At 43.6% G+C, this 26,622-nt stretch overlaps 1 protein-coding gene across 2 annotated transcripts in view; it reads right to left on the reverse strand.

The window, feature by feature from the left end:
* The window catches only part of GABBR2 (gamma-aminobutyric acid type B receptor subunit 2), a 415,862-nt gene that overhangs the window by 34,243 nt on the left and 354,997 nt on the right, over positions 1 to 26,622 (reverse strand). The window lies entirely within an intron of this gene.

Raw genomic sequence — 26,622 nt, forward strand, 5'->3', positions numbered from 1 at the left:
CCCTTAGACCTCCCAGCCCAGACCTTGAGGCAGCTGAGCTGTTCCCACTCAGCCCTGGCATGGCCATGCAGAGGCTGTGTCTCTCATCACCTTCTCACAGGGCTCTGCTGAGAACTCAGTGCACAACCTGGTTGGCTGTTCATGGTGACTCCCTGCTGTCAAGTCCAAGCCCAGCTTGGCATGAATGGAGAGGTGACAGAACTAGAGTGCGAAGATTCTTAAATCAGGACTCTGTAGCGCGCGGGATCCTGGACAGAGCTATTCTACTCTACTAAAGCTGAGTGTGTGCACTCAATGTCAAGGTTTTCAGTTTCATTAGAGCTGCCCAAGCACCCTAGGAGGTTAGTAGGGCCATCAGCCTCCCTCCCATTTTGCACAGGAGAATGCTAAGCCCAGGAGGGGGCTGGAACTTACCCAAGGTCACACATCAAGAATTCACGACAACTGAACCTCGAGCATCTTGACTCCAGGCTCAGGGCCCTGTCTGTTGTTCATGCTCCTCCCTGGGACTCTGGCTAATTCTGGGATTCCCAGCTCACACGGAGGAAGGCAGGCTGCTGCCTGGATGAACTTCAAGTGTTCCTTCTCTTGTTCCCTGCTACATCTTAGATTTGACAGCATGTCCTTAGCTAAAGGCAGCCTGGGCACACTGCAGCGCCCTGGTGTAACAGACAGCCATAGGCCTTGCACTTGAACCAGGGTCTGGCCCCAGGACTGTGACATGCTCACCCTGAGCCCCAGGTTCTCCTCTGAGAAATGCTGGGGTCACCTGCTTTGAGGGCTGTTCTTAGTATGAAGCAAGAGCACAGTAAGACAAAAGACTACAGAGCTGACACACACACACACACACACACACCCCTCCACAGTAGTGCATTCCAGAACAATACACTCATTTCTTTTTCCTGTTGTCATTCAGAGAGGCGAGCACACTGGGAGCCACAAAAGTGCAATGTTGCAAAGACTCTTCCAAAATAGGATGCTGTAATGGCTGCTGTGGCCACTGCTGGCGGTGTGTGGGGATCCCTGGGTAGCAGCAGGCCATGGGAGAGTGTGCATCCCCCCTTCTGTGCTCTGCAGTGGGGCTCATTTTTCTGGGCCAGGTTCTTGCCTGCTTGCAATCCTCCTCTGATGACGGAGTTACCAGTGATGCTCAGGATGCTCCGATTTCATTATAACTATAAACCTGTTCTCAACTCATCTCTCATACACCCTCTGGCAACAAATATATAGAAATGAACCTATAAACTTTATACACACACATATACACACACACACACACACACACACACACACAAGTCTTCTGAGGTCACATTATTCTAGTTTATAGGGTTACACAACTTCTGGGCTTGAAGAGACTCAAGTGTCTTCTCTCATGTCTCTTCCTTAGGGTACAGTCTCTGCCAACGGCCCACTGTCCAGCCTTTCTTTGCATACCTCTGGTGATGAGATACTCACTACCTCCTAAGGAAGCCCAGTTCATTTATGGTTAGATTGGACTCAAATGTGAACATTCTTCCTTATTTTGAGCTGAAATCTATACTTCAGGGACTTTTTCCACTGGCCCAGGCTCTGTCCTCTGGGGCTCTTCCCTTGGCTCTAGGACAGCAATTAATTTTTTTTTTTTTTTTTTTTTTTTGGAGACAGAGTCTTGCTCTGTCACCTAGGCTGGAATGCAGTGGTGTGATCTCGGCTCACTGCAACCTCCGCCTCCTGGGTTCAAGTAATTCTTCTGCCTCAGCCTCCTGAGTAGCTGGGATTACAGGTGCATGCCACAACACCCGGCTGATTTTTATATTTTCAGTAGAGATGGGGTTTCCCCATGTTGGTCAGGCTGGTCTCGAACTCCTGACCTCAGGTGATCCACCCATCTCAGTCTCCCAAAGTGCTGGGATTACAAGCATGAGCCACCGCGCCTGGCCTAGGACAGCAATTCTGAGGTTAGAGACAGCAGTTGTGCCCTCTGAGCCAACTATAGGTTTCCAAGGGGATCTGAGTAGGGCAAGACAGTTGTCCCCTTCCCAGGCCTAGCACCCTGTTCACCTGGGGCTGTTCCTGAACTTGCCTTAGTTGTCTGGCAGCCAAATCACAGCATGGAGCTCGACAGATTGCATGGTTAATGTCCACATTTATGGAATTTTGGGGCTTGAAACAGTCACACACACACATGCACATGATGTTCTCACACATACGCATACATGCACAAGCACAAACACACACCTCTTTGGTGTTCTTCAAAAACCTAAGGGCCCATGCATCCTGTGATTCAGAACCCCCAATATTTTCCTCTGCTGCCCAGGAGAAATACTCTAGTGACCTCCTTGTCATCTCATCCCTCATGACCTTTTAGGATATGCAGCCTAGTGCAAAATTCCAGAAATGGGCTACCAAAGGCTACTGATAAGCAACCTTAATGATCTCATGACAAGTAATCGGGAAGAGCCAAATGAGAGAAGGGAGTGGGCAATCCAGAGGAAAGATGGGGCTGGGGGAATAAGAACAGGAATGTAGATTTAAGGAAAGTTGAAGTTGTACATTTTTTTCTATGAACCAAAGAATGTGACGTAGCTTTGGCACAGCAAAACAGTGAGCATATAACTGCCTCTAACTACAGTTTAGCATTTGTCACATATATAATCTCATGTGCTCCTGTAATAATCCCATGCAAGGTAGGACAGGAAGTATTAGCCCTAATTTACAGAGGAGGAACCTGAGGCTCAGGGAGGCTCAAGGAACTGACCAAAGAAAACAGAGAGTGGTAGAGGCTGATGCCACCAACATCCCATCTGCTCATGCATATTCTGAGCTTTTTTATAATTAGGTGATGGGGGTGGGAGATCATGTGACTAAGTCTGGCCAATGGGCTGTGGGTGGAAGTGACATTTGACTCTTGTGGGCTGAAGCACTGAAGACCTGTTGCAAGATTGGCCTGCTGCCTTGTGTTGTGGTCCAGACCACAGAGTTGCCTCATGGAAGATGGCTGCCCTGGAGAACCACCTGGCTTCACAGCTGGATTTTGTGTGAGTGAGAAATAAACCCTTGTTGCACTGAGCTGCTGAGATTTAGAGGTTCCTTATTGGACCTGGCCAATACAGAAGGGCAATTACATTTGTTTTTATGTCATCGCGAGTCAGGTACTTTGCTAAGCACTTTGTATATGTCACCTCATTCAATTTTTGAAACTATTTTGTGAGAAAAGTATTATTTCCTCTTTGTACTATATGGGGAAGCTGAGGCACAGAGCAGTAAAGCCTACTTGCTCAGGGTCATAGAGCTACAAAGGTGTGGGCCTGGGCCCTGAATCTGGGTCTGTGTGATTGGAAAGCCTCGATGAACTCTGGGGATTTGCAGAAACAGATGGCTATTGTGTTTCAATACCCTGTTGGGCTAAACGCTTCTTTTGAAGATGGAAGACTGTGCAGGTTGCTTTCTCATTCAGATTTTATGCCTGAGTAAAATCCTTGTGCTATGATTTATTATAGCAACACTGATTTTCCAATTTTAAGACAACAATGCAGCTTGAAGTAAAATGGAAAGAAAACATGGAAACATTTGAAACCTGTGGTTTAGATCCTCATTATGTCTTGCGGGAACTGTTCGGGGGCCTCCTCAGACCTCTGCCTCCAGTCGCCCTTTATCCTCTCGACTGCTGGTGTCACTTTCTAAAACAGAACCTAAGCCTGCCCCCACCTGCTCAAAACCCACAGTGGCTCCTTGGCCCCTCCAGCAGCACTTCCTGAATTCAACTCCTTAGAATAATTTTATGCTAAAATTTTAAATTGGCCATTTCTAAAACTTCTTTGGCTAATGGTCCCATGGCCAAATAAGTTTTGGAAATGCGAATTTAAACATTTTTAACAATTAAAATTACATTTATTAACTAAAAAATATAAGGCCGGGCGCAGTGGCTGATGCCTGTAATCCCAGCACTTTGGGAGGCTGGGGCAGGCGGATCACTTGAGGTCACGAGTTTGAGACTAGCCTGGTCAACATGGTGAAACCTCATCTCTACTAAAAATACAACCATTAGCCAGGCATGATGGTGTGCACCTGTAATCCCAGCTACTCGGGAGGCTAAGGCACGAGAATCGCTTGAACCTGGGAGGTGGAAGTTGCAGTGAGTCAAGGTTGCGCCACTGCACTCCGGCCTGGGTGACAGAGTGAGACTGTCTCAAAAAAAAAAAAAAAAAAAAAAAAAAAATTAAAACTGCAGAACTTTCCAGAGCCTTTAACCTGCTAAAATTATATTATACATTTCCAAGAGGCCGATATGTAGTTTTGAGGATTTCTTAAACTTCAGACCATATGATCTTCCATTCCCTTTTATTTTGGGACAGCTAATGGGATCAATATTCTAAACCATATACTTTGGGTGAATATTGGCTTTTAGGATAAAGTCTGTACTTCTCAAGGTCACATTTAAGGTCCTCCCAGGACCTGGTCCAAGGCCACCCTCCAGCCTCATCTCACAAACCCCTGTCTCCGTCTGCCCCAGGGTTCAATTCCCCTGCTTCCTCCCCCTAGACTTCTTAGTGTCTAGCATCTCACTCTGTGCTAGGGTATATGGGGTTCTTTGAGCTGTGACGTGGAGAGAAAACAAGGATTGAGGAACAATGTCAGAAACTTAACAATACAGCCTCTATTTGGGAGAATGTTAAAAACACTCTATTAGTGACGTGGCTGATTTGAAAAATGGGAAATGATGATTGTGCGACTAATTGAAAGCCATGTGTTTATCAAGGCTCAAAGAATCCCTTTTAGAAATGGGAACTAGGCCCGCGTATGCCAATGAACAAGGCAAAATGGGTGCACATTGCAAACAAAAAGTACCAAGAAATGCTGGGCAGAACCAAAGATATCAATGTAATTAATAAAGTAATTAACATGCACAGGAAGTGCAAAAGCTGCCAGGAGGCTGATAAGAGAGGGTTATTAAAAAAGAATGAGCAGTGTAGCAGGGAAGTGAAATTAAGTTTGCATTTTTTCTTTATCACGGACCCCCAAAATACTCTATGAGTAATAAATAGGCCTTGACTTACTGCAGACATACCAATGAGGCTGGGGCCAGAATTGCCTGGTGACCCTCTCCCTGGACAATAAACACATCAGTTCATCAGTCAGCCAGTCACTGAGAATGTGGGGAAGTCCAGTCGACTAGGAGATAGGGGGTATGGTGGGTGGCAAGGTGGTTAAAGGTGCCAGCTTTGGAGCCAGGCTGTCTGAGCTCTAATTTCAATTCTGCCACTTACAAATGAGGTGACCTTGTGGCCACCATGTAACCTTATCATTACCATCTATAAAATGGGGCTAGACATAGCACCTGTCCATAGGATTGAGGATTAAATGGCCCAATATGTATAAAGCCCCTAGACCAGCGAATGCCTGGCCCGAGTGAAACCCCACGTGGCAACCCACTCAAGAAGCAGCTTCCTGATGACATATGCACTCAGAAAAGGTTTCAAAGATTCACCAAGGAAGGGCAGAGCAAACTGGTGTCTCCTCAGGTCATTTCTGCTGTGGACAGTCACCAGGGTGTTTGTAGGAATGGTTTAAACCGGTAGCTTGTCCTTAGTCACCTATCCGACTCTGAAAGTCCAGGTAAATCTATGCCTTGGTTTCCCCATCAGGAAAATGAGAGATTTGCTTAGATTTCTTGGGTGATTTCCGGCTCTGAAATTCTATGACTCAACCCCTAGTCACACAGACAATCGTTAATTATGGAGGGAGCAAAAGCAGCCCTGCCTGGGGGCTCCTTCTCCTCCTCTGCTGCCTTCAAGCTCTATTCCAGGCACAAGGGTCCTCTTGGACCCTTGGGCTGGAAGCTGCAGAGTCATTGGGCTACTGTGCCTATACACGTCCCTAGCCACGTTCACCCACCCTGAGCCCTGTGGCTTGGGCCTCTGAGGCATCTCACCAATGGGGCATCTCGGCCCTGCCCTTCGGGGCTCACTCTCTCTTGCCCCGTCACTGTACCACCTCCTGAACCTGTCCCTCTCTCAGAGTGGTCTGTCTCTCCCACTCTCATTCTTTTCTTTTTCTCATACAGAAAAGCTGAACAGTACAACAAACCCTTGCGTATTCTCCTCCAGGAGTCAGTGATGGCTAATATCTTGCCATATATGCTCCTCTCTCCCTTCCCTCCCCATCTCTCCTCTCCTCTCCTTTTCTTCTTCTTCTTCTCTCTCTCTCTCTCACACACATATGCACACTTTCCCTCCTAAACCGTTTGAAAGTCAATTGCAGACTCCATGACACTTCAGCATGAATGTACATAACCACAATATTATCGTATCTATTAAAAGTAAAAATAATTTCATAAAATTATCTGACAACCAGAGTAGGTGTTATCAAGAGCTCATCACGTTCTCCACTGCTGAATTTCCTGTATGGCTCTCCAGTGCCTCCAGGTTAAAGTCCAAGCTCCCTCCAGCCCTGCATCTACTTTCTATCTGCAAGCTGCCAGATCCAACCAATTCTTGAACTCTTCTCCAGATACACCCTACATTTTCCTGCTCAAGGGGTTTCATCTACCTGGAATATCGACTCCTTGAGGTTTTACCCATCTTTTGAAGACTTGGCAAAAATTCTATATTGTCCAAGAAACCCTCTAAAGTCACTCTAGTGGAAATGCATCTTTCTTTTCATATCTCCATGACATCTGAGAAGCAAATGTAATGACATATTTCATACATGGAGGAGAGCAGGGACAAAAAAATCACAGAAATGGAGCTGATCCCTGATCAAACTGTGCCTGAAGTCCACTTTACTGCTGGACCTTTTCAAGATGCCAATATATTCCCTCTATTGTTTATGCCAGTTTGAGTTACTTGCAACCGGCAATATCTAACAGATACTACAGGTATTGGACCCAACAATCATTTAGCCTTCTAAAGCTGTGAAGCCACAGAAGAAAACTATAGTGCATCATGCTCCAGTATTGGACGCTCGCTCTTCTCCAAGAGCATGTCCCCCTCTCTCTACCTTTGCTTTCACTGTTTCTTTACCTGCAATGTCCTTATGTATCTTTTCCTGTCTTTTTCTTTTTGAAAGTGAGGTAAGATTCACATAGTACAAAATTCACAATTTAAACCATTTTAGGTGTATAATTCAGTAGTTTTTAATATAGTCACAATGCTGTGCAACTAGCACTACTATCTCATAGTTTTCATCACCCCCAAAAGAAACCCATATCCATTTGCAATCACTCTCCAACTCTCCTTCCCTAGCCCGAAGCAACCACTAATCTAGTTTCTGTCTCTATGGATTTGCCTGTTTGGGACATTTCACACCAATAGAATCATACAATATGTGGCCTTTTGCGTCTGGCTTCTTTCACTGAACATAATGTTTTCAAGGTTCATCCACGTTGTAGCATGCGTCAGTACTTCATTCTTTTTGCAGCTGAGTAATATTTCCCTGTATGGATAGACCACATTTGTTTATTCATTCATCAGCAGATGAACATTTGGGTTGTTTCCACTTTTTGGCATTATAAATAGCTCTCCTATAAACATTCATGTCTATGTTTTTGAGCAGATGTTTTCATTTTTCTTGTGTGTATACCTAGGAGTGAACTTGCTGGGTCTTAACAGTAACTCTGTTTAACGTTTTCAGGAAAGGACGAACTATTTTGCACAGCTTCTGTTTTCTTTATCCAAATCCTATTTGTTCTTTGAAGACTTGGGGGAAAAGTCCCTCTTCTTTTTTTTTTTTTTTTTTTTTTTTTTGTGAAACATTTCTCAAGGCAGGATGAGCAGCCACCTCCTCTGCGTTTCTACAGGGCCCCGGGCGGAGCTATTCTAGCACTTGCCACCTACACTGCCATTGTCAATTAACTTGTCCCCCTGGACTGGGGGAGTCCTGAGAGCAGGGGCTGCACCTAACCCATCATTGTGGCTCCAGCATCTGGCACATAGTGGGTGCCCAGTAAATGTGGGCTTGGCAGATGAATGAATGACACATGTCTGTCTAGTGGCTCTATGGTGCACCTGAGCTCCACGAAGTCTTCTTCATAACAGAGGACAGGCTGTGCTGAGCGCCTCCTGGATGTGTGAGCCAGCGAGTGTGGGTGGGGCAGAGAGCGTGGAGCATGAGAAGGCGCATGGGAAGCGCGAGTGGGAGCATGCGTGCGTTTTAACCACACGTGCGGCAAGTTCACAGACTGCCTTGGAATGAGCCGAATGAGACTGATCCAACCTGCTCATGCCTAGAAGGGGGAAGTGAGGACAATACACGTGGACAAAAAGGTAGCAAAGAGCCTTGATCACAGACAGGTGCTGGAGATAACAACAGTCCAGCCCTCAGGCTGGGATAGAGCTCTGTCGCTTATGGAGCAATTTCCCATCCATCAGCTCATTTGACAGTCAGCATGGGGTATGAAGGAGCCTAGCTTTGGGGATTAGCAGGCCTGGCTTCTCACCTCTGAGCCCCACTTGCTACCTATGTGATTCAGAGCCCTCCAGGTGCTCCCCTGCAAAATGGAAACAGAACACTCTCTGCAGCAGAGTCTGCAGGATTAAATGAGTGGATGGCCATGGAAGTGCACTGGAAGGTATAAATCTATCCTGCACGTTTGCTCTTGGCAGCAGTGCACCTCAGGACCTGGGAGGCTGGCAGGGTAGTTATGTCAGTTTTCTTATGGAGTCAGGAAATTCTGGGGGCAGGGAGTGGAAACAGAAATCACACTGATTGACCTCCTTCTATGTGCCAGGCTCAGAACTAGGTACTTGAACATGTTATCTCAGTTAATAACGCTCACAGTAAACCTGTGAGGGACGAATGAACTTCCCCTATGGGCACTGGGGCTCAGAGAGGTTAAGTCACTCACCCAACGTCACACAGCTGGGAGGTGGCAGAATCTGGTCCAAAACCTTGTATCATTGTGTTTACAGCTGCCGCACTGTTCCTCCGAAGCACACACAGTGCAGGGGCCTGGGCTAGTGAGTGCATTCTATTTCCTTGGCATGTGAATGCATTTCCAGAAGCCTGCCATATTTTTTTTTAATAATTGGTATGAACGTGCAATCTCTCGTCAGCCGGCTTCCCGTCTGCTGTAAGACGCAGATAAGAAAGAAAGAGCCTGAACAGACACAGGAAAATCCTCCACGCCCATCGGCGGAAATCATGCAGGCCCTGAGTACCTTTCTCACTCTAATTCTTCGAGCCTTCTGTGTCTGAATCGTGGAAGAAAATGACTTCTTGGGTGAAATATTAAAATGCCACGTGTGGATGTTCATAGTCTCGCTCTGGCAGCCCTGGTAATAATGGCTCAGAGAGGCCTCTGCAGCCTGGGTCTGGGAGTCAGATTTGATTCTTCTGAGATTCCTGAGCCAGGAACACGCTGGGCTGGGCTCAGGGGTCCCAGTGGCAACGAGTCAGACACAAGAAGATGGCAATGTGAAGGGCTGGCTTCCATGGGCTCTGCAAGGGTTCAGGGCAGAGCAGCCAAAGGCCGGGTAATAAATGATGCTCTGTATGAGGGCTAACCTTCATCAAGTGCTCTCCAGGTGCCGGGTGTGGGCAAGTCTTACAGGCATCCTTTCTAGTCCTCCCCAAAGCTCCATAAAGTGGGCGCTTCTCCTATCTAGGCCCATTGTAAGAATGAAGCCCTCAGAAATGATATTCATTTTCTAGAGCTGTTGTAACAAACTGCCATAAATTGGGTGGCTTAAAACAATAGACAATTAATCCTTGCACAGTTCTGGAGGCCAGAAGTCCAAAGTCAAGATGTCCGTTGGGCTGTGCTCCCTCTGAAGTCTCAAGAGAAGAATCCTGCCATGTCTTCTCCAGCTCCCGGTGGCTCCAGGCGTTCCACGCTGTGGCTGCATCATTCTGCCTCCATCTCCACTGGCCTTCTCCCCTGTGTCTGTGTCCCTCTATGTGTATTTTTTATAAGGACACCTGTCATTGAGTTTAGGGCCCATCCGGGTAATCCAAAATGATTTCTTCTGAAGACCCTTAACATAATGACATCTGCAAAGACCCCTTTAGCAAATAAGGCCACATTTCACAAGTCCAGGGGTAAGGATGCAGACATCTTTTAGGGGGAATGACAATTCAGCCCACTACACTAACCTAACTTCACACAGTAAGTAGCTGAACTGGGATTTGGAGTTAAGCCTAGCTCCAGAGTCCACTTGCTTAACCACTAAGGGCTACATGCTGTATATTTACCAGCTGTGTGACCATGGGCACGTTATTTAACCCTTCAGTGCCTCAGTTTCCTCATATGTAGACTGGGGATAATAATGGTAATTCCCACATGGGGTTGTTGTAAAGGCTGAATGAGTTGATAAAGCAAACAACTTGGAACAGTGCTTACCACATAGCATGCACTCAAGAAAAGCTGTTGCTGTGATTATTTTTGCTATTGTTACTCCTAAGACAATGCAGCTTTGTTGAAATCCTAGAAGAAGGCTGAGTAGATCTAGTACTAAGGATGAAGCTGCACTGGAAGGTGAAGCTCTCAGATCTAAACTTGCTGGATTTGAATATCTATCTGTTCACTCTCATGAACCATCAACCAGATAATCACAGATGTGAAAGAGATTTAAGCATTTATAAGAGAACATTATGCACAATTGGAAGCTAATAATTTTGAAAGCATCAATGAAGAAAAAGAAAACAAAGGGACTGATGCAAAAAGAAGCAGGAAGTGTGAATGGATCAATCCCAGTGGAAGGGATACTGACTCATCCAATACCACAAGGCTTGGGCTGGGTTCCAGTTCTCATGCGTAGCAAGCAAGGTTATCTCAGGCCAGTCAGGTCACCTACTCAGCTTTAGTTTCCTCTGATGAATCTCTAAAATGGGGATGTCAAGGTGCTTTGTGAACTTTGCCATGCTGTTGAAATGTGAGACACTGTTATTATTATAATATGTGTTTGCTTACTATTGGGTGCTTTTATGTGAGTGGGGTAAGCCTGGAGTTGGGGTACCAGTCCAGAGAAGGGCAAGAGTATGGGTGGGTGCGCTGGGAAATGAGATTTGGGCAGGACCAGCAATGATCGTGTTTCTTCTGGCTGCTGTCCCCTGAGGGGCGGTTCACAGGTTGTCTCAGCCTCCTCTGACTTGAACAGAGCATCTTTGGGGCATGTTAAATGTTTCATCCTTTGTCAAGGACAAAACGACTCAGTATTTGAAGCTTAATCCACTATCGCTTTAGGGAGAAATTTCAAGCTAAACAAGGGCAGAAAAGAATGAACATCCCACCACAGGGCTGGCGGTTCCTTTCCGAGTCACCATGAGTGCTGAGGTGCCCAGACACTGTGGTTCCCTTGTCCTTTTTTCTTCCGTGTTGGTTTCTGTAGTCAGTGGTTTCCTTGCAATTGTAGAGCACTTAGAAACAAAACTGCCTAAAGTTCTGGGGTGGAACTTGCTCACCCTCTGTCTTCCCATTGCAATGAACAATGCTGCAGAAATAGAAACCTCACAGAAAACTTCCTTCTTTCCTCTTCCTTGCTCTCTCTCTTCCACTGGGGAAACAATTGTTCAAATGCTAACACAAGGATTTTCAGAAAAATATGAGACCAGAGGGCCGGTGTAGCTCTTTGGGGTCTGCACACATGAACTCCCCAGGTAGGCCTCTCTCTGAGTCTGTAATTCTTTTGTCATCATCATCTTCTCTGGCTGGCAGGGACCAATTGGACTTCAGATTTTCTGGATTCAGCCTTTTCTTCTCTTACTTTCTAGTCTTAAAAATTTATTGTCCTGAGTCTATTTATCACCCTGGTATCCAAGGTACAGTCTTGGGCCCTTCCTAGAGATTTGTGAGAGTCTGGACCAGAGAATCTCAACTCCAGCTTCGCACCAGAACCCATGGCAACTTTAAAAAATTCCTGATGCACAGGGCCCTTTCTAAGCCAGTTAAATCAGATATTTTGGGGGGTGTGACCCGGGCCAGTATTTTCAAAAAGATCTTTTCTGGGTGATGTAGCAGGATTGAGAACCATGAGTCAAGCTTCTCTTTGAAATCATTAAACAACAACAACAACAACAACAACAACAACAACAACAACAAAACTTCCTCTTCACCTTTAAAACGTTACTTATTTTTCTTTTTAGTATCAACATATTCATCCAATAGTTCAATCCAGCTATTGAGCAACCGCATTACCTACTCAGCTGTTGTCAATGCTGACAAGAATCATGCCAGGGAAGCTTATCCATCCATCCATTCATTCATGCACGCATTCCTTTGTTCATTCATTCACTCATCCATTCAACCAACATATATTGAGCTGTGTGTCTGTCTGGCCCTGTGGGAGGCCATGGAGAAAGAGCTCTGAGTAAGACAGTTAAGGGCCCTGTTTCATGGAGCTCACATTCTAGTGGATGATAGAATATAGATGAGAGAATGAGGAATAAGCGATGTGATGGAGAGATAGGGGAGGTGAGAAAGAATGTTGGGGGACATTTAGGGATTTGGTGATCAGGGAGGTGGCATTTAAGCTAGATCTGAATGACAGGAAAAAGTCAGACATGAAAAGGTTTGGAGGAAGAGCGTTCCAGGCAGAAGAATCATGAATGCAAAGGCACAAAGTTGGGAATAAAGTTGGAGTGTTAGAGCTCCAGACAGAAGGCCCACATGGCTAAAGATGGGTGAGCACAGGGAGAGGGACTAGATGAAGTCAGATATGGAGTGGGGACTGGATTGTGTAGGACCTGTAGCAAGGTAAGAAATGTGGGTTTTATTTTAAATGGGAGAATTTTAAGTGCAAAATAGTAAGATACGTTGTGCATTTAAAAAAATATCTGGCTGGGTGCAGTGGCTCACGCCTGTAATCCCAGCATTTTGGGAGGCCAAGGCGGGTGGATCACAAAGTCAGGAGTTTGAGACCGGCCTGGCCAATATGGTGAAACCCCGTCTCTACTAAAAAATACAAAACTTAGCCAGGCATGGTGGCACGTGCCTGTAGTCCCAGCTACTGGGGAGGCTGAGGCAGGAGAATTGCTTGAACCCAGGAGGCAGAGGTTGCAGTGAGCTGAGATCACACCACTGACTCCAGCCTGAGCGACAGAGTGAGACTCTGTCTCAAAAACAAAAAAAGTATCTTCCAGAATGGCAGATGTAAATCCTGCCTTTCCAGTAATTACATAAAATGGATTAAACACTCCAATTGAAATGCAGACATTGGTAGAATGAATTAAAAAAAAACATGATATGACTATATTTGTTGTATATGTGACTCACTTTTGATTCAAAGACATAAGTAGGTTGAAAGTCTATTCGAGAATTTTTTGGCTATTCAGGAAAATGGAATATGAAGCATACAAATTGGAATGAAAGAAGCAAAACTCTCTATTTGCAAATTACATAATCTTATGGGTAGAAAATTCTAAAGAATCCACCAAGAAGGCTGGGTTTGGTGCCTCACACCTGTAATCCCTGCACTTTGGGAGGCCAAGGCAGATGGATTACCTGAGGTCAGGAGTTGAAGACCAGCCTGGACAATATAGTGAAACCCTGTCTCTACTAAAAACACAAAAATCAGCCAGGCATGGTGGTGGTTGCCTGTAACCTCAGCTACTCAGGAGGCCGAGGCACGAGAATCGCTTGAACCCGGGAGGCGGAGGTTGCAGTGAGCCAAGATTGCGCCATTGCACTCCCGCCTGGGTGACAGAGTGAGAGTGAGACTCTGTCTCGGAAAAAAAAAAAAAAAATTGCTGAAAGAAATTAAATAAGACCTAAATACATGAAAAGATAGCCCATGTTCATGAATTGGAAGACAATATTCTTAAGATGGCAATACTCCCCATATTATCTACAAACTCAAATCAACGCTTATGAAAATCCCAACAGCCTTTTTGACAGACACGAAAAAAATGATCCTATAAATCATATGGATCTCAAGGGACCCTGAATAGCTAAAACAATCTTGCAAGAGAAGAAAAAAGTCGGAAGACTCACACTTCCAATTTTAATTGCCACAGAGCTACAATAATCAAGTCAGCATGGTGTTGGCATAAGGATAAACATATAAATTGGTGGAATAGAATTGAGAATCCAGAAATACAACTACACATCCATGGTCAGTTGATTTTCAACATGGGTTACAAGCTATTCAATGGGGAAAGCATATTCTTTTCAACAAGTGGTGTCCAGGGGCAGTAGCTCACGCCTGTAATTCCAGCACTTTGGGAGGCTGAGGTCAGGAGTTTGAGACCAGGCTGGCCAAGAGCCTGTTTTTTTAGTCTCTACTAAAAAAACAAAAATTAGCCAGACATGGTGGTGGGTGTCTGTAATCCCAGTTACTTGGGAGGCTGAGGCAGGAGAATTGCTTGAACCTGGGAGGAGGAGTTTGCAGTGAGCTGAGATTGTGCCACTGTACTCCAGCCTGGGTGACAGAGTGAGACTCCGTCTCAAAAAACCCAAAACAAACAAAGAGAAAAACAAACAAGTGGTGCTTGCACAACTATATATCCACAAGCAAAATAATTAATTTGGATCACTACCTCATACCATGTACAAAAACTAACTCAGAATGGATCAAATACCTAAATGTAAGAACAAATAGTATAAAACTCTTAGAAGAAAACATAAGTGTAAATCTTCATGAGCTTGGATCAGACAATAGTTTCTTAGCTATGACACCTAAAGCAGAAATAATAAAAGAAAAAATATATAAATTGCACTTTATCAAAATTAAAATTTTTCATGTGTCAGAGGACACTATTGAGAAAATGCAAAGACAACTCACAGAATGAGAGAAAATATTTGTAAATTATATATCTGACAAAGGCCTACTATCTAGAATATATAAATAACTCTTACAACTCCACAACAAACAGATGAATAATTCAATTAAAAATGGGCAAAGTCTCTGAATAGACACTTCTCCAACAAAGATACACAAATGGCCAATAAGCACGTAAAAAGACACTCAGCACTATTGGTCATTAGTCATTTGATAGTCATTGTCATCAAAACCACCAGAAACCTTTATACTCACTAAGATGGCGATAATCAAAAAGGCAGATAAATAACAAGGATTGGCAGCAATGTGGAGAAACTGGAACCCTCATATATTACTTGTGGGAATGTGAAATGGTGCAGCTACTGTGAAAAATTGGCCGTTTCTAAAAATGTTAACATGAGTTAACGTGGTTACCATGTAGCCCAGCAATTCCACTCACAGGTATATATCCAAGAGAACTAAAAGCATATGCTCACACAAAAATTTGTGCATGAATGCTCATATTAGCATTATTCATAATAGTCAAGAAGAGTTGAAACAACCAAAATATCTATTAAATGTTGAATGGAAAAACAAAATGCAATATACTAAAACAAGGGGATATTACTTAGCCATAAAAAGAAATAAAGTGCAGATACATGAAGGAACCTTGAAAACATTACGCTAAGTGAAAGAAGCCAGGCACAAAAGGCCACAGATTGTTTGATTCCACTGACATGAAATGTCCAGAATAGACAAATCCATAAAGGCTGAAAATAGCTGAGTGGTTGCTAGGGGCTGGAGGGAAGGGAAAAGAAGGGGTGATGGATAAAAGAAAGAAGATTTCTTTTTGGGGTGACAAAGTTTTTTTCAAATAAGATAGTGGTGACAGTTGCACAACTTTATGAATATGTTAAAAACCACTAGGGTATACATTTAAAGACTGAATTTTATGAAATGTGAATTATATCTCAAAAAAAAAAAAAAAAAGAAACAAAAAGAAAAAGATCCCTCTGTCTGCCAGTCAGCCATGCAGAGAATGACTTGGAAGGAGCAATGAGCTGGAGTCTGCCTTGGAATGGTTACATCCACCACCACAAACAACTTAGTGGCTTCAATAATAATGGCTCTTTATTCATCAAACCACTTGCTCATTTTGCACCACCTGTAGCCTTGCCTCATCGTGCCCCAACTCTGGAATGGCAGATGATAAGAGATGATGGTGGTGTGGACCCCAGTCACAACAGTGGAGACAGACAGAAGTGATGGATTAGGATGTGATTTGGTAGTAGAGTCTGCAGAACAGGTACAAAATTTTTCAGAGAATAGCCCATAGATCTAACAAGATTTCTCTAAGGTGTGTTTCCTCAATTATTCAACTAATATTATTTATTGAGTATGTACTATGTGCCAGGTACTTTTTCAGATGCTGAGGATATAGCAGTGAATAAAACACAACCCTCCCTCCCCCTGTATTCTCATGGAGCTCACGTTCTAGTGAATGGGGTGGTATTTGTACAGCAACCAAAAGCCAGGGGAATATGCTATTGTAGTCATCATGGCTGAACAGCAATACCTGGTTCTCCCTTTCCTTCTGGGCACATAGTAGGATTGCTCTTCCCCAGCTCACTGAACTTGGGCATGGACATATGATGCATTCTGGGCAATGAGATATGAGTAGAAGTGACATGTGATACTCTGGGGTGGAAGCTCAAAGCCGGTGCACACCTTGCCGCACACTCTTTCCCTCTGCCACCAGCTGTGTCCCAGGGGGAGGACACCACGGTGGGGGGAAGCTGCAGCTGGTCCTCAGTGGACAAGTGCTACGATGAAAAAAGAACATTTATTGCTTTAATCCAGTGAGGGGTTTTTGTTGTTGTTGTTACTACAGCAAAACCTAGCAGACCCTGACTAATGCATGTTCTCTCTCACTTCTTTGCCCTCTGAGAGACATTAACCCAGATTCACTCTTAGTTCATACTTTACAAAATTAAGCCCAGTGTCTCAGCACAGTAACTCAAACTTAAAACCAAGTGTTTGGAGGCAAATGTCATCAAGAGGGTACTGTTGCTGTTGTTTACAACCTATTCTGTGTGTGTGTTTCTCTCTCTTTTTTTTTTTTTTGAGACAGGGTCTCGTCATGTTGCCCAGGCTAGTCTTGAACTCCTGGGCTCAAGTGATCCTCCTGCCTTGGCTTCCCAAAGTGTTGAAATTACAGGCATAAGCCACCACGCCTGGCTCATGCCTGTGTGTTTCTCTGATAGCACCAACCACAGACCTACCAGCAGCAAGCTGGTAACACCACCCTTTATGGACATATCTAATCTTGCTCATCAGACATGCAGTATGTAAGGGAGCGTGGCAGACAATGGGTACCCCATAAACGCTGAAGGAGCACCCTGATGATGAACCATCTACCAAGAGGTAGGTTGGTTGGAGTTTACCCACAGAAAAGAGGGAAGGTCTTCATGGGGACTGCAGCCTGTATTTCTGCCAACATGGATGTGTGGCATTGGGTTAAAAATAATAAAAATTTAAAGGCTCTTTTTGCTCAGAAACAAAAATGGCTTTAACAAGACAAATACAGTGGTCAGAAGAAGCCAGGATGTCACACAAGTTTCCAATCATTCTGTTCATGACACTTGAGAATTTCTAGCAAACAGCTCATGCCCTGAAGAGTTCCTGGACAGGTAGAGATGGAGAAGTTCCAGCTTCAGGGCTGGCCCTGGTGCTGTGGCTCTGTCTTTTGTGATTTGTGTCCTAATGGGCCTCTGGCTGGCCCCACATGCTGTCCACAGACATAAGGGAAGCCAACAAGGAAGATGAAATCAACTGCAATCTCTCATGAATCCAACACGCCTTTCCACACAAGATGTTCCAGAATCGCGGCTGTGGCTGGCAGAGCCACTCTGTCCATACACTGGGCCCAAACACATCTGTTCCCACAATGCTGACTGCAGAGCTGAGCCGAGCCGAGGCTGGGCCAGGATCCATGCCAGAAGGCGCGTGGCTGTGGACACCCTTAAAATGTCTCTCTGGCATATCATTCCAATTAAATCTCACCTGAAGTTCTTGTTTTAATAACTTAATCTAGAATTTACACCTTGCCTCCTCTCCCAGAGGGCTCAAGACAGCACACGTTAAAAGCCTAAATGCAACAGGACAGTTAAAAATAAAGACGAATGATCAGAAGGTGAGATAATCCTCCAGGAACCTGAGATAAGATGGTTATTGCGGCTGAGCGTTGAATTTGGCTCCAACTTTCTGGCAGCCAAGGTTAAAAAGAACACAGAGTGGCTTATCCAGTTACGATTGCCTGATGGAAGGAAGGAAGTAGATACAAGTTTATGGAGAGAGCACAGCCCATTTCCTGGCACTCAGTTCCATGAGGACCTAAACTGTGGATCTTTATCTCGGGGACACAAACTGAACAACATCCTTCGTAGTAGATGCTGAATCATGCTTCACTTGGCAGCCTCAGCCCCAGAAGTGGGCTCTTGACAAAAGGTGAGGGTGTAATATTAAATTAAATTGCAACTCGGCAAAGACATTTCTTCGAGAAGCTGGCTTAATGGGCCCAGACAGATGGGTCGAAATTGGACATATGGAGGCATGGGGAGAGCTCCAGGTGGAGAGAATAATTTAGTCAATAAATATTTACTGAATACTTACTTTGAGCCAGGCCCTGGTGGTGGGTGCTGGGGACACACAGATGGCCATGGCCTTTGAGGAGGTCACAGACAAGAGGGGACCAGCACACAGACAATGATCAGTTCTGTGACCAGAATGAGGGTGAACAGCGTGAGATGGAAGCACAGGACACAGGTGTCCGTCCAGGTAGCCCATGTGGTCCACAGGCCCCTGGAGGAGATGCTTCTAAGCTGCCTCTCAAAGGTCAAGCAGGGATTTTACATATGAAGACTGCATATCGGGAGTGGAAAGGTGGGTGTTTTGGGTAGAAGGTGCGCAGGCATAGAGGAAGAGAGTGGGATGCTTTGGAGACGTAACAATAGCTCAGGGTAGCTGAGCACAAGGAACAAGGAAGGGGGTTGTGAGAGATAAGGCTAGGGAGGCAAGCCGGACAGATCATCAAAGGCCTTCTGAGCTGAGCTAAGGAGTACAGACTTCATCCTTTAGCTGCTGGGGAAAATTTTAAACAGGAGAATGATGTGGTCAGAATTTCCATGGGGTGCGGCCCTCCCTAGGAGGAGTTGGCCAGGCTAACAGAGGCAGCCCATGGGTAATGGACCAACCAATGGCCCTTGTGGAGTTCCACTGCCCTGCCTGGACCATGGTCTGCATCTGGCTGGGGCCCCAGCCTGGCCATCCAGGGCACCATGGATAACTATGTGTGACAGGACCAGCCTCACTCACTGTTCAGGGCTGATGGCTCCAGCAGTGAGGACCCATCACTTGGAGTGTGACCCTTAGCATCCAAAGCCTTTGGCCACCAGGCCACCTGTGAACAGCCTACTGGGCAGGGTAGACCCTGGTCTCCAGCACTCCCCCTACTCAGGCCATTACGATGTCTCTTTATTTTCAAATGAGTAGTGTGAAGTGGGGCTTGGACAGGCTTTATGAAGATACCAGCTGTTTCCTGAAAGTGCCTGCTTTAGGACTGACTTTTTTTCCCCCAGAGCAGCTGTAGAGGGAGATAGAAGGTAAGAGTTGAAATTATTTAAAACTCTATGTGTTTGCCTCTTCCAATATCTGTTTCCATAGAAACATAACTGGTATAACCACCAGGCTCAAAGCCAAGTGTAGTTCCATGATTCCAAATCCCCTGTGTGCTTCCACAGAAGAATGGTAAGACCACAGAAGCTGGAGGAAAGTTCTGAAATATCCCTTTGTCCCAAACTGCCCTTAACTTGATTACTGCTCGAATGGCCAGAAAGCCACAGAAGCTAGAGTGTAGGGAATTCCTGACATAGGTTGCTTGGCATCCTGTGGGGACCAGGATGAGAGAAAACTTCAGGGTGTGCAGGCAGCCTTAGGATCCTGCCACAGTGGCTGCCTTGTGGTTCCATGGCTCACCTGGGTGTTCAGTATTCAGTGACCTTGAGTGCTGTCTGCCATGTCGCTCCATTTCAAGACCATTTTAGAATGGTCAGGTGGAGGCATAAATGGTGGCCTGCTATGAAAGGAAGGCTTGGGAAAAAACGAACAACCCTCCACCTAGGATCACACCATCTGTATGTACTGAGTTTACTTTTGGGGAAAACTATCTCAAATTATTTTCCTTAAAAGAAAAGAATCCTGGACAGGCGCGGTGGCTCAAACCTGTAATCCCAGCACTTTGGGATGCCGAGGTGGGCAGATCATGAGGTCAGGAGTTTGAGACCAGCCTATCAACATGGTGAAACCCCGTGTCTACCAAAAATACAAAAATTAGCCGGGTATGGTGGCAGGCGCCTGTAGTCCCAGCTACTTAGGAGGCTGAGGTAGGAGAATGTTGTGAACCCGGGAGGCGGAGCTTGCAGTGAGCCGAGATTGCACCACTGCACTCCACCCTGGGCGACAAAGCAAGACTCCGTCAAAATAAAAAAAAGAAAAAAAAAAAAAAGAAAGAAAAAAATCCCATATGGAGGTGTGTGCGTATACTCACACATACATACTGTCAATTCATGGTCCTAATCTTACTTGATCTAAAAGCAGCATTTGACGCAGTTCATCAAAACTTCCTCCTTGAAACACTTTCTTCATTTGGTTTCCAAGACACCAAACTCATCTGATTTTCTTCCTATTGCTGAGCTTCTGCTAGGTCTTCTTTGTCACTTCCCCCACCTTTCCAGCCTCCTAACATGGGCAGGATCCAGGATGAGTCCTTGGTCCCCTTCTCTTCTCCATCGCTCTGACTGCTCTTGGTGCCCTCATCCAAGATTGTCATTGCCATCCATAAGCTGACCCCATCTGAGCTCCCGTCTCCAGCCCACACCTCTCCCTGAACTTCAGATCCGTATGTCCAACACCTACTCACCGTCACCACAAGTAGAGTAGGTGCTCAAAAAAGAGAGCTATTTTCCTTTTTTCCAAGAATACAAATCATATTTTAAAAACCTTTTTAACATACTTGGCAGGTTTATCTACACCTGCTATATCTGAAATGCAGAAACAGCCAATCTTCCCCATCAGACTCTAAAGAAGAGGAAAGGCTGAGATGGGACGCAGGAGCACTGAGCACAGGGCCAGTTCACAGGACACCTGTCAGTCCTTGCCTCAGTCTGGGGCATTTGTCTCTGGAGCCCTCACTCTCCGTTTTCAAATTCTCCCATTTGTGAACGACTCTCTCTTGACCATCTGCCTGGAGACAGCTCTCTCTCTCTCCTGTCCCATCACCAGTGATGGTTCTCTCTCCTGGCATCCCACTGCTTAAAATTCTCCCTCCCTGGCTCGTCCTCCCGTGCGCATGGCTGTTTAATCACTCAGTGATTCCCGGGGCTCCTGTGGGGACTTCTTCTTCACTTCTCACTGCACCCACTTTCTCTGGGTTACTACACTCACTCTCATGACTCTGTCCTCAATGCACTAACTAGCTCCTTCCCCACAAATCTCTACCAACTGGACAAACTACTCTCTTGTCCACTGGGACCCTGCATCCCATCTTCTTAGCCCTTTTGCCTAGAAGGCCCTCAGGTGACTCAGACTTACGGCCAGAAATGAATTCCCCACGTTCCCTCCCAAGCTCATTCTCATTCCACGCCTGCCTTAATGAAGAGGTTCCCCAGGTACCCCAGGCAGAAATCTGAGCATTGCCCTCCCTGTCCCTGTATCACTACCCCTTAGAGTCAATCAATCACCAAGTCTTGTCATGTCTGCTTCCTACATAGCTCTCAAATCCACACACTTCTCGGTTCACACTGTGACGGCCCTGGCTTAGGTTGCCATCAGCTCTTGCCTGAATTACTGCAAAAACATCCAGCTATCACTGGGCCTCCAGCCTCGCCCCTCCATCTGTTCTCACCGTGCAGCCAGGGCAAAGCTGATCATGTCACTCCCCTGATGAGATATCTTTAATTTTGAAGTTTAAACTCCTCTTCTTAGCACACAAGATCCCTAACAATCTTAGCTCTGCCTGAGTCATCATTCGACCTTCCTCTAACTTCCTCAAAGGCATCCTCAGTTTTGGCCATCAAAACTATTCAAAACTATTTCATAGTGGCTTTTTTTTTTAACTTTTTAAGAAAAGAAAAGATACATTAACCTGCTTAATGGTGAAAAACTAGATGCTTTTCCTCAAGACTGAGAACAAAGCAAGTATGTCCCCTCCCACCACTCCTATTTAGCATTGTACTAGAAGTCCTAGTTAATGCAGTAAGTCAAGAAAGGAAATAAAAAGTATACAGATTGGGAAGGAAGAAATAAAATTGTCTCTGTTTGCAAATAACATGATCGTCTATATAGAAAGTCCCAAAGAATCAACACAAAAACTCTTGGAACTAATAGGTAACTATAGCAAAGTTTCAGGATATTAGGCTAATATACAAAAATCAGTTGCTTTCCTATACAGGCACATCTCAAAGATATTGCAGGTTAGATTCCAGACCACTGCAATAAAGTGGATATCTCAATACAGTGAGCCACACAAATTTTTGGTTTCCCAGTGTACATAAAAGTTATGTTGACACTATACAGTAGTCTATTAAATGTGCAGTATAGCATTATGTCTAACAAACAATATACATACTTTAATTAAAAATACTTTATTGTTGAAAATGCTAATGATCATCTGAGCCTTCAGTGAGTGGTAATCTTTTCGTTAGTGGAGGGTTTTACCTCCTTATTGATGGCAGCTGACTGACCGGTGTGGTTTCTGCTGAAGGCTGGGGTGGCTGTGGCAATTTCTTAAGATAATAACGGAGTCTGCTGCATTGATTGATTCTTCTTTTCATAAATGATTTCTTTGTATCATGCAATGCTGTTTGATAGCATTTTACCCACAGTAGAACTTCTTTCAAAATTGGAATCAATCCTTACAAACCCTGCTGCTGCTTTATCAACTAAGTTCATGAAATATTCTAAGTTCTTTGTTGTCATTTCAACAATGTTCACAGCATCTTCATCAGGAGTAGAACCCATCTCAAGAAACCACTTTCTCTGCTTTTCCATAAGAAGCAACTCCCCATTCATGAAAGTTATTTTTTTCCTTTTATTTTTAGTTGACATGTAATAATTGTACATATTTATGGGATACAGACTGATATTTTGGTGTGTGTATAAAATGTGTAATAATTAAATCAGCATAATCAGCATTCCTATCACCTTGAACATTTATCATTTCTTTATATTGTGAACATTCAAAATCCTTTGTTCTAGCTTTGTGAAAATATATAATAAATCATAGTTAACCGTATTCATCCTACAGTGCTGCAGAACATGGGAATTCATTCCTCCAGTCTAGCTGTAACTTTGTATTTGTTAACCAACCTCTCCCCATACTCCCCTATCTTCTACTCTTCCCAACCTCCAGTACCCACAATTCTACCCTCTTCTTCCATGAGCTCAGGTTTTTTTTTGTTTTGCTTCCAGATATGAGTGAGAACACATGGTATTTATCTTTCTGCGCCTGACTTATTTCACTTAACATAATATCCTCCAGGCTCATTCATGTTGTTGTGAATGACAGGATTTCATTCTTTTTTATGGTTAAATAGTATCCCATTGTGTATATATACAGCACATTTTCTTTATCCATTTGTCTGTTGATGGACATTGAGGCTGATTCCATATCTTAGGAACTGTGAATAATGCAACAAATATAGGGGTGCAAGCATCCTTTTGATATATTGATTTCCTTTCCTTTGGATAAATACCCAGTAGTGGGATTGCTGAATCATATGGTAGTTCTATTTTTAGTTTCCTGAGAAACCCCCACATTATTTTCCATAATTGTTGTACTAATTTACATTCCCACCAACAGTGTGTAAGAATTCTCTTTTTTCTGCATCCTTGCCAACATTTGTTACTTTTTGTCTTTTTGATAATAGCCATTCTAACCGGGGTGAGATGATACCTCATTGTGGTTTTGATTTGCATTTCCTTGATAATTAGTGATGGTGAACACTTTTTCATGTATTTGTTGGCTATTTGTATGTCTTCTTTTGAGAAATATCTATTCCGATCCTTTGTCTTCATTTTAATCAAATTATTTCATTTTTTTCCTGTTGAGTTCCTTGTATATTCTGGACATTAGTCCCTTGTTGGATAAATAGTTTACAACTATTTTCTCTCGTTTTACAGGTTGTCTCTTCACTCTGTTGATTGTTTCCTTTGCTATGCAGAGGTCTTTTCATTTCATATAGTCCAATTTGTCTATTTTTGTTTTTGTTGTCTGTGCTTTTAAAGTTATAGCCATAAAATCTTTGCTTAGACCAATGTTTTGAAGCATTTCCCCTACATTTTATTCTAGTAGTTCTATATATTCAGGGCTTACATTTAAATCTTTAATCCATTTTGAGTTGATTTTTGTGTGTGGTGAGAAATAGGGGTTGATATGGTTTGGTTCTGTGTCCCCACCCAAATCTCACTTTGAATCGTAATAATCCCCACGTGTCAAGGGTGGGGCTAGGTGGAGATAATTGAATCATGGGGGCAGTTTCCCCCATACCGTTCTTGTGATAGTAAATAAGTCTCATGAGACCTGATGGTTTCATAAATAGGAGTTCCCCTGCACAAGCTCTCTTGCCTGCCACCATTTAAGATGTGCCTTTGATTCTCCTTTTCCTTCCACTATGATTGTGAAGCCTCCGCAACCATGTGGAACTGTGAGTCTATTAAACCTCTTTCCTTTATAATTTACCCAGTTTCAGGTATGTCTTTATTAGCAGTGTGAGAACAGACTAATACAGGGGTCTAGTTTCATTCTTCTGCATATGAATATCCAGTTTTCACAGCATCATTTATAAAGAAGGTGTCCTTTCCCCAGTATATGTTCTTGACACCTTTGTCAAAAATCAGTTGGCTATAAATACATGGATTTATTTAGGGGCTTTCTATTCTGTTCCATTGGTCTATGGTCTGTTTTCATACAAATATCATCTGTTTTGGTTACTATAGCTTTGTAGTATATTTTGCAGTCAAGTAGTTGAATGCCTCCTGCTTTATTTCTTTTGCTCAGTATTGCCTTGGCTATTCAGGGTCTTTTGTGGTTCCATATGAATTTTCAGATTGTTTTTTCTATTTCTGTGAAGAATGTCATTGACCTTTTGATAGGGATTACGTTGAATCTGTGGACTGCCTGGGGCAGTATGGTCATTTTAACAATATTAATTCTTCTAATCCCCGAACATGAGATATTTTTGCATTTCTTTGTGTTCTCTTCAATTTCTTTCATTGGTGTTTTGTAGTTTTCATTGTAGAGCTCTTTCACTTCCTTGGTCAATTTATTCCTAGACATTTCATTTTTTGTAGCTATTATAAATGAAATTGCTTTATTTCTTTTTCAGCTAATTTGTTATTGGTGTATAGAAATACTACTGACTTTTATATCTTGATTTTCTATCCTACAACTTTACTGAATTTATTGATCTGTTCTAAGAGTACTTTTGGTGGAGTCTTTAGGTTTTTATAAAATACATAAGATCATATCATCTGAAAAGAGGAACAATTTGACTCCCCCCTTTCCCTTTTGGATGCTCTTTATTTCTTTCTCTTGCCTAATTGCTCTGGCTAGGACTTCCAGTATTGTGTTAAAGAAGACTAGTGAAAGTGAACATCCTTGTCTTGTTCCAGTTCTTAGAAGAAAGGCTTTCAGCCTTTCTCCATTCAGTATGATATTAGCTGTGGGTTTGTCATAGATGGCCTTTAGTATGCTGAAATATGTTTCTTCTATGCCTAATTTGTTGAGTTTTTTTTATCATGAAAGGATGTTGAATTTTATAAAATGCTTTTCTGATTTAGATAATCATAGGTTTTTGTCCTTCATTCTGTTAATGCAATATATTACACTTATTGATTTGTTTATGTTGAATCATTCTTGCATCCCTAGGATAAATCCCACTTAATCATGGTGTATTATCTTTTTGATGTGTTGTTGGATTTGGTTTGCCAATATTTTGTTGAAGAATTTTTTTTTTTTTTTTTGAGACACAGTTGCCCAGGCTGGAGTGCAATGGCATGATCTTGGCTCATTGCAACCTCTGCCTCCTGGGTTCAAGCGATTCTCCTGCCTCAGCCTCCCAAGTAGCTGGGATTACAGGCATGCACCACCAGGCCTGGCTAATTTTTTGTATTTTTAGTACAGATGGGGTTTCACCGTGTTGGTCAGGCTGGTCTCGAACTCCTGACCTTGTGATCTGCCTGCCTTAGCCTCCCAAAGTGCTGGTTTTACAGGCATGAGCCACCGTGCCCAGCGAAGATTTTTTCATCTAGATTTTTAAATCTATGTTCATCAGGAATATTGGTCTGCAGTTTTCTTTTTTTATTGTGTCCTTGTCTGGTTTTGGTATCAGGGTAATTCTGGCCTGGTAGAATGAATAAGAAAGAATTTCCTCCTCTTCAAATTTTTGAAATAGTTTGAGAAGAATTATGTTAGTTCTTTAAAAGTTTGGTAGAATTCAGCAATAAAGCCATCTTGTCCTGGGCTTTTCTTTGTTGGGAGACTTCTTGTATGGATTCAATTCTGTTACTCATTATTGGTCTGTGTAGGTTTTCTATTCCTTTCTGGTTCAATCTTGGTAGGTCACACGTGTCCAGGAATTTACCCATTTCCTCTAGGTTTTCCAAATTGTTGGATATAGTTGTTCATAATAGTCTCTAGTGATCCTCTGTATTTCTGTGGCATCAGTTGTTATGTCTTTTTGTTTCTCATTTTCTTTATTTTCATCTTTTTTTTCTTGTTTAGTCTAGCTAGTGGTTTATTGATTTTATCTTCTCAAAAAAAAAAAACCCAAAAGTTCTCATTTTCTTCATGCTTTGTATTTTTTTAGTCTCTATTTCATTTAATGCTGCTCTG

This window comes from Pongo pygmaeus, chromosome 13 (genome assembly GCF_028885625.2).
Source record: "Pongo pygmaeus isolate AG05252 chromosome 13, NHGRI_mPonPyg2-v2.0_pri, whole genome shotgun sequence".
Lineage (NCBI taxonomy): Eukaryota > Metazoa > Chordata > Mammalia > Primates > Hominidae > Pongo > Pongo pygmaeus.